The sequence below is a fragment of the Meleagris gallopavo genome, chromosome 1 (genome assembly GCF_000146605.3).
Source record: "Meleagris gallopavo isolate NT-WF06-2002-E0010 breed Aviagen turkey brand Nicholas breeding stock chromosome 1, Turkey_5.1, whole genome shotgun sequence".
NCBI classification, from domain to species: domain Eukaryota; kingdom Metazoa; phylum Chordata; class Aves; order Galliformes; family Phasianidae; genus Meleagris; species Meleagris gallopavo.
The window spans coordinates 176,236,010-176,246,225 of record NC_015011.2 but is presented as its reverse complement, the minus strand read 5'-3'; the positions used below and the strand labels follow the sequence as shown (position 1 = coordinate 176,246,225).

At 40.0% G+C, this 10,216-nt stretch overlaps 1 long non-coding RNA gene across 1 annotated transcript; it reads right to left on the bottom strand.

The window, feature by feature from the left end:
• Positions 1-5,902: 5,902 nt before the first annotated feature.
• Positions 5,903-6,467, bottom strand: LOC109365467. The gene is made up of 2 exons (XR_002111099.1): positions 6,300-6,467; positions 5,903-5,965 (listed from the first exon to the last, which is right to left on the bottom strand). It is a non-coding gene; the product is annotated as an uncharacterized LOC109365467 (long non-coding RNA).
• Between the last annotated feature and the right edge of the window lie 3,749 nt (positions 6,468-10,216).

The following is a 10,216-nucleotide window of genomic DNA, read 5'->3' as shown; positions in this document are numbered from 1 at the left end:
TTTTTAATCTGCCACAATACTGAAGTTCAGCGTTACCTACTTTTAGCAGGCTCATTCTCACTGTAACTTGTTATCTAAAAAATGCTTTTTCTTTCTTTCTTTATTTAACTACCAGGCTGATTTATTTTCTCTCAGCCTCCTTTGTGGGTAGTTAACCTTTTTCAAGATAAATTAGATGTGAGATTCCCAGGTGTGTAGCATGCAAGGCAGCCAATGAACCTTGTAGATGTGCACTCAGAAGCCAGTTCTGTGACTTTGTCCCAGATCCACGCTCTGGATTATTCTTCCCATTCAGTTAGGCAGGGCTCTGCTTACCCAGGAAAAAAGTTATCTCCCTTGGGGTACCTACCATGACCTGTCCTGGGAACACAGCTATCCAACGTGCAGGAGGTACAAGCACACAAAGGATGTGAGGCTGGTAGATCATGTATCTCTGCCTGTGAAGGTAGTTTGTGGTCAGAAAGGGGATCATGCTTCCTTCCTCCCACCTGTCAGTGGCCCTTCATCACTTTCCATTTTTGACCTATGCTGGACACACAAAGCATTGTGACAGCACAATTCTCCTGATTGAGTCTTCTCACACATGCATTGTGAATATTCATAGGATCATAGAATCACCAAGGTTGGAAAAGATCTCCAAGATCAACCAGTCCAAGCATCCACCCGCCACCAACATTTCTCACCAAACCACAGCATCTAAACATTTCTTGAACATCCTTAGGGATGGTGACTCCACCACCTCCCTGAGGAGCCTGTTCCAGTGCCTGACCACTCTCTCAGAAGAAGCACCTCTCAGTGTCCAACCTGATTCTCCCCTGGTGCAACTTATTAAACAACTTATTAAACAACATGTTAAAAGCCTACCTAGTAAGAGTATTGCAGGGAGTTTGTTAATCCTTACAGACTATAAATATTAGCATTATCTTGTCTTTTTGTAAGAAAAATAAATGGGGGAAAGAAAATCCACACAGTGCCATTGGCTGCTTCTCTATCAGAATATTCTCTGAGGCTCACAACTCTGGAAAGCATGCAACCTGAAATCTACTGAAAGAATAATTTTAATTAATTCTGTTTGTACTTCATTACCCATTTGTTCTGGCGGGAGGAAAATACCTGCCCAAAGGTTGTTTTTGTTGAGTGCCCACATTCTGATTCAAAGCCCTGAATGTGTGGGCTCCCAGTTCCTGTACTTGGCTGTCTGTTGTGTTTTATCCCCCTGGGACACATGCACTGATGGTGGATGAGAAATATAACATAGGCTTAGTGGGTTGTTTTATTTCAGAGAACAATCCAAGGGATTCTGGCAGCTCATCCTGTATTCTCCCACCATCATTTGGGTTTATTCAGCCTTATTCTTTTCAAAATTGCTTTCTGGGGGGGAAAAGAATTACTGCATACCTCTTTTCTTAAAATATCTCTTTATGGTTAATAGAGTCAAAAATTTGGGATGTAGATTGGAATAACCTTGAATAACCTTGGAATAACCTAGCCTGGTCTAGTGGTTGACAACCATGCCCGTGGCAGGGGGGTTGAAATTAGATGATCATTATGGTCCTTTTCAATCCAGGCCATTCTTTGATTCTACAATTCTATGATTTTTTCCCTTGAGATTTTACCTCCATAAACAACATTCACACCCAAGAAAATTCCAGCAATTAAAAGGAAAAAAAAATTAAAGACTGGCCGTGTTTTGTTTTGTTCTTATGTTTTTGATATAAGCTTATTTTGATCATATCAGAACTTCTATTCCTTTTACAGTTTAAGCCCTAAGCATTTTGCAGTCCACTCTAATGCTAGGGTTAACATGAGCACAGACTCCTACAGATACCACTGTGCTTATTGACCACATGTTAAAATATATCTCCTTATGGTTAACGATTCTGTCACTGAGTAACCCACAATAATCTCACAGAAACAGGGATTCAAAAAAATTTGCATTTATGTTTTACAGTCTCTGATTAACAGTCTCTGATTAAAAGTACTCCCTATGCTGTTAGCTATTTGCCCATTCCCTATCCACTTCAAATAATAGTAAGTAAACAGATAACAACACTTCTGTTTCCTTCAACAGAATAGAGGTTACTGATCCATACGTGGAAAGACAATCTTACTTCCTTATATGCTAATGCAGTCCAAGCCATGCTTTAGCCTAATCTGATCACACTGGATTTCCATCACTTTCAAACCCAATTAAAAGGAAATCACAGCAAAATAGTAGGATTTGTTATATTAAGTCTCTTGATTTAAGATGCTGCTATTTAAGAATCATGACAAATAGGATATTTCGGGATAACAGTTCATTACAGAAATAAGAAACCTCTTAGCACAAAATCCTCCTCAAAATCACCCAAGAGCGGTACTGTAGAGGAGCACGATAGTCAGTGATAAGACACAGATGGATTGTTTTAGGATAGCATTCATGTAACAGTTAGGGACTAGACAAGTATCTGTTGACCTAAATTCAAAATGTGCCACTGCTGCCACTTAGAATAGTAAAATTCTCCATAACAAACCTCTGCAATGCCAAAGGCTTACATTTTTCAGGAAGATAGCAAGGCTGGCTCTGTGCTGCATGTCATTTTGATTTTGTATTTGTAGTGTTCAATGCTAGATTTCATATTTCTTTCTAAACACAGAAAAACAACCTAAAAATCCAGTTTTTGAAATTATTTAGCAATTACATAAGAGCTAGAAAAGAGACAAGGAGAATTCTAGGCCCAGTGAAATCAATGGGAGATGTGCCACTTATTACCATGAAGGCAGAGTTTATTGTTATTTTCAAATACTAGTGAACAAAAATTGCTCATTCTTGGGAGATTCAAAACTTCAAATAATATTACTATGCTTTCTGATTTTAGCTACAGTCTCTGCATCACTGTAAGGTTTTTTTTCCCGAAACACAAGACTTTGGAATACATATGTTTTTTCCTTTAATAAAAGCTGATTTTTTTCTGAAATCTTTAGAATCAGAACTTTAAGAAACACATATAACTGCATAAATCTCACAAGAACATTGTAAAATTTAGCTACGCTTTTTTGTTACAAATGTGTGACTATCCATACATTCACTACCAGCAAAAGTCTCTATGAGGTACCATTCTATTGTGGAGCAAGTTTCTTTGACATGACGATAGTTGCATCTTCTTCTGAGTTTTTGAGCAGGAAGATTTTCAGCTCTGTATTGGTACAGTTACAGATCTCATCATCCAGATTGTTTAGAAGGTCAGCAAATGTTCAGGTTTGGATAGCGGTTAATTGAATTGAGCACTTCTGCTATGCAGTAAGATTGCATTAATGGAACGTAAGTGTATGTCTTGTTAAACTTGGGAGGGAGGAATTGTTTTAACTTCCACTGCTGGATATGCTGCAAAAGTGTTCTTGCACTGCTGGGTCACCAAAGACATGTCACTAGAACAGGGAGCACAGTCCCATAGGCTGCAATAAACTAAAACATTTGATCCCTTCCTGGAATGTCCTCAGAACATTCTTCAGAACTTTCAGGCACAAGACAGAAATGACTGCATCTCTGATGTGCACGCTGCAGGTCTGAAGAACTTTCATTATTGGTTCTGCCATTACAGATCTCCAGCTCTCGCAAAGTTCCTGACATGCACACACAAATATCGACAGAGAATTTTCTCATTGGATTAAGGAAGACTCTAAGAGATTTAAATTCCCAAGGCACAACCACCGGAAAGCATAATATACATGAAGATCAACTAAAATCTCCCAGTACAGCTATTTAAATGCTGTCTGCTGACAGCTTTTTTCTGCTCATGTAAAACCTCTCAAAGAAGGGCACCTGACCTCCAAAATCCCACATGCACCAATACTGATCAAATCATACCCTGCAGGCATTTGTTTTAACCTCAGTTTTGATATTCTGGATTTTCTCTGACCATAAGCAGTCCTAGACACTTAGGGTTTTAAATCTTTCCAAAACCTCATCTCCTCTGCTGTAAGAATAGTAATGGTATTTCTGCTGCTTTAGAACAGGGATCTTCATGCAGTTTGAAGCAATAGGCCACTCTTTCTCATCAGGCTCCATGCCCCTCTATCATCACATTTTTATTTGAAGATACTGTACAATTGCAATACAACATTACACATTCATGGACCATCTACTTCAGGCTTGGAGATTATTAAATCTATATATTACTGCTGGGAACATTTCTCAAAAAAAATTCCTGAGTCTCCTGTTAGCCCTATACTAAATAAGACATGCTGCCTCCATTGCCCAGCTGACTCTTTCTGTACAATTCAGCCAGTCTAGGTCTTGTGCTAGTCTGGTGTAATTTCTAAGGCATTGGAAAGTGCAGAACAATACTGTACAGAACAGTACTGTACAGTACTGAAAGAATGATACAAAATATTGATCTCCCGCCAAATTACTGAACATATATTTTCATTTAAGCTTTAAAACCATGTTCTTGCCTTTTACAGCTGTTTCTCTCAATGAGACAGGAAGCATTATTTTTTGGAATTGCTTGTTGAATTATATTATTCTCTTCTGGCTCTACAGTCAAAATCTTACACTAACCTGGCAAAACCCAGTTCTGTCACAAGCAGTTAGGATTTGGTAGGCGTTCAGAAAGCAATCCTGCACAGGGATCCTCCCTGATATCTGCACTAGGCAGGCAGTCTGCTCTCCTGCATCTCCTTGGAAATCATCATTTGCACAATTATCCTTCAGGGCATGGATGTATTGAAAGGACTATTATGGAATATCAGGCAGTGAATTTGTCTACTTCATCAGTCAGTGCATTTTTAAGCATATCACACTTGCAGTCCAGAAACAATCCACTAAGATTATTTTTAAATGCATAGTGTTGTTTACATATAAATAAGTAATATTAAAAGTTTTCTCAGTCTTTTGTGTTTTCATTATAAAACAGATCCTCAGTTCTCCAATGGGACTGAAGAAAATATCGCTATGCGTTCCATAGGCTGGAGCTCCATACTTTCAGCCCCTTTCAGGCATCATCTTAGGAGGTCTCATTAGCTCTTGTTCATGCAATAGATTCACATTATTTGGAGGAATAGCTGTGCAATCGTGCATAAAGCAACCTAAGCTGAAATCTTGAAACATGACCATTTATTCAGGTCACCCCACTTGCTGCTCTTGCAATCCAGTTTTCGTTAACTTCTCTGGATCTGTACACATATCCAGCACATCTAAAAAATATAGAAGTTGCAAGTTTTTCATCACACCACTTCTCTGTGACTCAATTTGCCAATCAGTTTGATGTTTGTATAAATATTTACATAACTTGTCAAGGGTTGTGAATCTTTATGAATCATTGTTTGTGTAACACCTGGTGATCCTTGAGTGAAATGCAACACATGCAGTCAGACTATTGATTTAAGGAGTTGCAATGTATATATGAAAAGAAGAATGAAGAATGTCCTTTTCCCCTTGATCAAAATTTGTTTCAAAGAATATATATAAATAGTATATATATATTATAAATATAAATCTTTCTTCTTCATGAATACATAATGTGATTGGTATGTACCTTAGTGAATAATATCAGTATTATTATATTATTATAATAATCTGATACAACTCAGTATATTCAAGTTTGTTCATTTTTATTAAGATAAAAATGCAAGTACTTTTATTTTAATAAAATAATCAAAATACTTGTCTACATCACTTTTTTTCCCCTTCTATTTCTATATGGAAATACCAAATACAATTAGTTAAATTTAAACACTCTAATATTAAATGCTTTTAATTCATAAGAAGTCCTTTCCGATAGAATTCTTTGGTTCAAGAGACGGGCAAACTAAATGAACATACTGGCTGCTCCTCTTAGCTGTCATCTCTCAGAAGGCTGTATGAGTAAGCCTGACATACTTCATCTCCCACATTATCGTCATCGACTTGCTTTTGTTATTGCCTCCTGTGTTAAGCTTTATGGCATCTTCAGTAAAAGTAATACAAGTGAAACCAATTGTGGCACTGTAAATAAATAAAATAACGAGAAGAGAGGTTTCAGAAATGATCATGAAGGTTATGTGCAGACTGCTTTCGTTGCTATAATATCAATTCATGAGAGTCACGTAAAACACGTCTCGGGACTTTTCTGTATTTGATGCTTGTCCTGAGCTAGACACAAATAATTCGCAGCTGTTCAGTATTTCAAAGCAGAATGTTGACACAAATACCAAGTATCACAATGATTCCACACACTAAAAGAAAACAGATTTTATCAAGGGGAACAGATTTCCTAAGCAACAAAATTATAGAAGCTAAGGTTTGGAAATATATTCTCTCATCCCATCCATCTCTTTACCTCAGCAGGATAGTTCTTTATAACACATTTCCATAGTGTTCTGCAACTAATTTTTAAGAATGCATTCTGGGGGCAGGATGTCTGCAGGTAGTTACACAGGACACTGTCCCAGGAATGGAGTCAGCACGTGTAGACCAAAGAAAGGAATCTCTGACTGCGTCACATAATTCCGGATTGTTACCTGGGCAATGCTTGGAATGGGGAGGAATGAACTACAAACCTCAGGCCCCACACAGTAAATCTCAGCATGGATGATTACACAGAGTAAAAACAAAATGCTTGAAAATATATTGTACACTGTCAGATGTAAAAGAGAGATGCTAACCCAACTAGCACAAGGATCCTAAGATGAAAGGCTCAAGAAGTGCAACAAGTCTTTGATATAAGCAAATATAAGCAAATCATGTCTAGGTTTGAATGGATCTCGAAGAGGGCCTGTTTTCATATCTCTTATATTTCTTTTCATTTATTAAATGTAAACTAGAAAGCTTCAAGCAAACATTTAAAAGTTTCTGGCTATGATGATGTAGGATCAATAATTGGACTGGGAGCACCTGTCTTGCATTCATAGCACAGAAAACAATTTATTATGGACACCTTTCCCTACAGAGCTCAATAGCTAACATGCCTCTCCTGGAATTCCTGCTCCCACTAGCAGCCTCTTGGACTTCAAATTCCCCCCAACTCTCACTGACCTTTTTATCTAGCAGGAAGCTCACACCCCAAGTGCACGTGCTTAGAACAGCAATAAGCTGGGCTCAGACAAACGCCCTCCTGTCTGCACTTCTACCTGAGCATCCCATTCACCACATGACACCTCCCAGAAGGTACTGCTGGGTGTTCGCTGGATGGCATTCTACACCTCGGGTAATCTGAGCTTGATTCGTCTCTGAACATCTTGACAAGTGCATTAGCATCAGACTTGCTAATTACAGCGTTCTGTTGTCAGCTGCTACTAGCTTTAGAAAGCTTCCTCTGTTCATACTAGCATTTGGCCATTTCTTACAGAGGTCTTCAGCACTGTTTCATATAAAACACAGATTTTCAGTTGACAAGAGATGTATTTTCATGCAGAGTGAGAGCACAGCCATTTAAACTGAAATCAGACTTCATGAGTTCGAGCAAGAAGAGGTATCAGGAGAAAGCAAAGCCTATGTAATACAGAACTTTTCGCACAAGCAAAAACTTTGATCAGCTCAGTCAAAGTAATGAAGAAACACAACAGTTGGTCCTGCAGTACCTTTAATCCATTACTGTTCCTTTGATATCACAAGCATCATTATACTTAGCAGTATGCTTCCATTACAGCAATTTTCTTCTAAACGCACAGCACTGTCACCAACTGCCAAATGTACTGTGGTCCCTTAAATTACACCCAGCTTAACAGAGCACGAAGATCAACCACTGTGAAATAAATACACAAACTGTCAGCTGATCTAAAGTTCCCAGGAAAAGCGCTATCAGCATGACTAACAGCAGAGGTGTCGTTCATCACACCCCAGCACTGCCCAGCCGGCAGAAGGGCCCCTGAAGGCCAGGGCAGGTGAGGAGGATTGAAAGCAGAGCCTGAGAAAGTTTTAATTTATGTTGAGAGGATCATGTCTCATCCTTAGTAAAATCTAGGCTATGGGCTTCTGAAGCTGAGGTAAAAAAAGCCCTTTGTGCAGATAGGGGGTTGTTTTTCTTTCTTTCTTGTCTTTCCTTACTATTTTTATGACTATTGTGGAGTTAGTTAAAGTGCATCCTTTCACCTGTTTTAAGTAAAATAAGTACAAGTGTTTTAGCCGCCATCTGTATTACCCAAAAATAAAAAATCTTACTTGTCAAAAAGAAAACAAAACATAATAATACTGTGGAAGCATTTGCCGAAGAGTAACTCCTTGTGGTGAATTTAATAATGCTTGGGTGGCACTTCTGAGAAAAGTGCTGCGTGGTGTCACAGCATGGCAGGTCCTTCACAAGGGCACAGCGTGTGTATTCTTTATTGATCTCATCCTTATCAGTGAATTGTACAACAAGAACTTCCATCCAAAACAATGAGGGACTGGAGTTGTTGATTTTTTCACAAATATCTGAGCGAGGTTGCTGTCTGTTGTGTTTTTGCTTGTTTTTGTCACTTCTGTCACATTCTTTAACAGACTAAATTAATCATGCAGGTGACCTTGCTGGTTTTTATTACTCGCAGCAGGCTGTATTGGCTATTGCTGAGAGTGTGACATTGCTCAATTAGTGGGGTCCCCTATCTGTTTTTTTCTAATTTTTTGTATATTGAAATGTACTAATGCTCTGCTTCTAAATACAGGCTGTGCTTCTGCTGCAACACACAGTTTATTCAATTTATGGCAAATAAAAGATAATTATGCTGTTAAAATAGAAGTACGGTATAGGAAAAGGTTCTCTAACTGCTGATAATCAGAAGAGTTGAGAGATTTCTAATCCATGCCACTGATAGCTTTAAAATGCTGTTTAGTTTTAACTTTGCATAGGACCTGATAATGAGCATGAAGCATAAATAGTACAGGTAAATTCCATCCCAAGATGTTACATCAGACTACAATTTAGTATCAAGGGATTTGCAGGAGTTCCTCTAGGGCTGAAATGGCATTGCGTGACCACCGGATGGCCAGTTACTGCAACCTGGTATCAGTCAACAGGCAGGAGGCCCTGGGAAGTTCCAGGCCATTGTTCTAATCCCTTACCTTGCTGTAGTGGGAAGGGACTTGAAACACAGACCCTTCCCAGCTTATGTTTAAAGTGCCTCTACATATGTGGACAAAAGTAAGACATCTGTGAAGGAAGGGTTAGTATGGATCTGGCTTTTGATGCTCATGATGCATCTTGCATAATTATGAGTGCCTTACGATGCTGTTAGCAGACTTTGGGAAGCATATTTGAACTACTACTGAAGCCCCTGAGCATAGCTTCTCTTACCTAAAGCAGTTCCTGACAGGTTCAGAAATGGGGAAGTTAGGCTCTGTGCTTATCGAGATACAGTAAATAGAACTGTCACCGTGATGCAGGAGCCAAGAAGAGGAACCAGTTTTCTAGTTGTGTTCGTGCATGGAATTAAGCTTGAAATCTGTGGATGTTTGTAATTGAAGTGAGAGGTGAGGCAGGAGCACTGCTGTGTGGAGCAGCTCAGTGTTCGGTGGGGCTGCTCAGCTGCTAATGGGCAGCGTGGCTGCAGCAGGCTGCTCTGCCTGCCCTGCCTTGCAGCTGCTCTGCAGATGGCAACAGCCATCAGCACCTCTTTCACCGAGGTAAAAGAGGGACAGCGTTCCTCCAGCGCAGGAGGAGTGAGCAGCAGCCTGTTTTGCCTTCAGTGCTGAGGCATGGACAGCATTTCCTAGCCATCATTAAATGTGTCATTAAATTATGACCTTCACGTTTTCACCGTGCTTCTTGAATGTTACGGTTGATTATGCGACTGAAATGACTGGGGAAAAAAAAGTACTTGAAGGAAATTAAACTATGTCCCTTTAACAGTCGTGCAGAGAGCTATTTTCAGGTTAGACACGGAAAACACTTTGAAAAAGAGGTTAATTAGCATTTCCAAAGGACATCCAAAAACTACGACTCTCTTGGACGCCGTGGGGACGGGAACGCGGCCTGCCAGCCTGCCCCAGCCCAGCGCACATCTGGGCAGATGCGGGTGGCGGTGAGGCCGCCTGCTTCGGGCCGTAGTTACGGCGCTGGGCAACTTTAAACGCGTCTGCGGATGCCTCAGACGACGGTCCGTTTTCTCTTGGAGGGGAGAGCCTCACAGCTCGGCACGCCTGCGATCCCGATGAGCAGATTGCAACTTTGAAGATCAGAGGTCCTCAAGGTACGCTGCTAGAGAAGAAGGACCTGTGTGCTGGGACACGGGAGCGGGGCCGGCTGCCTCCGCACGGCCTCGGGACGGCACCGCTCTGCCG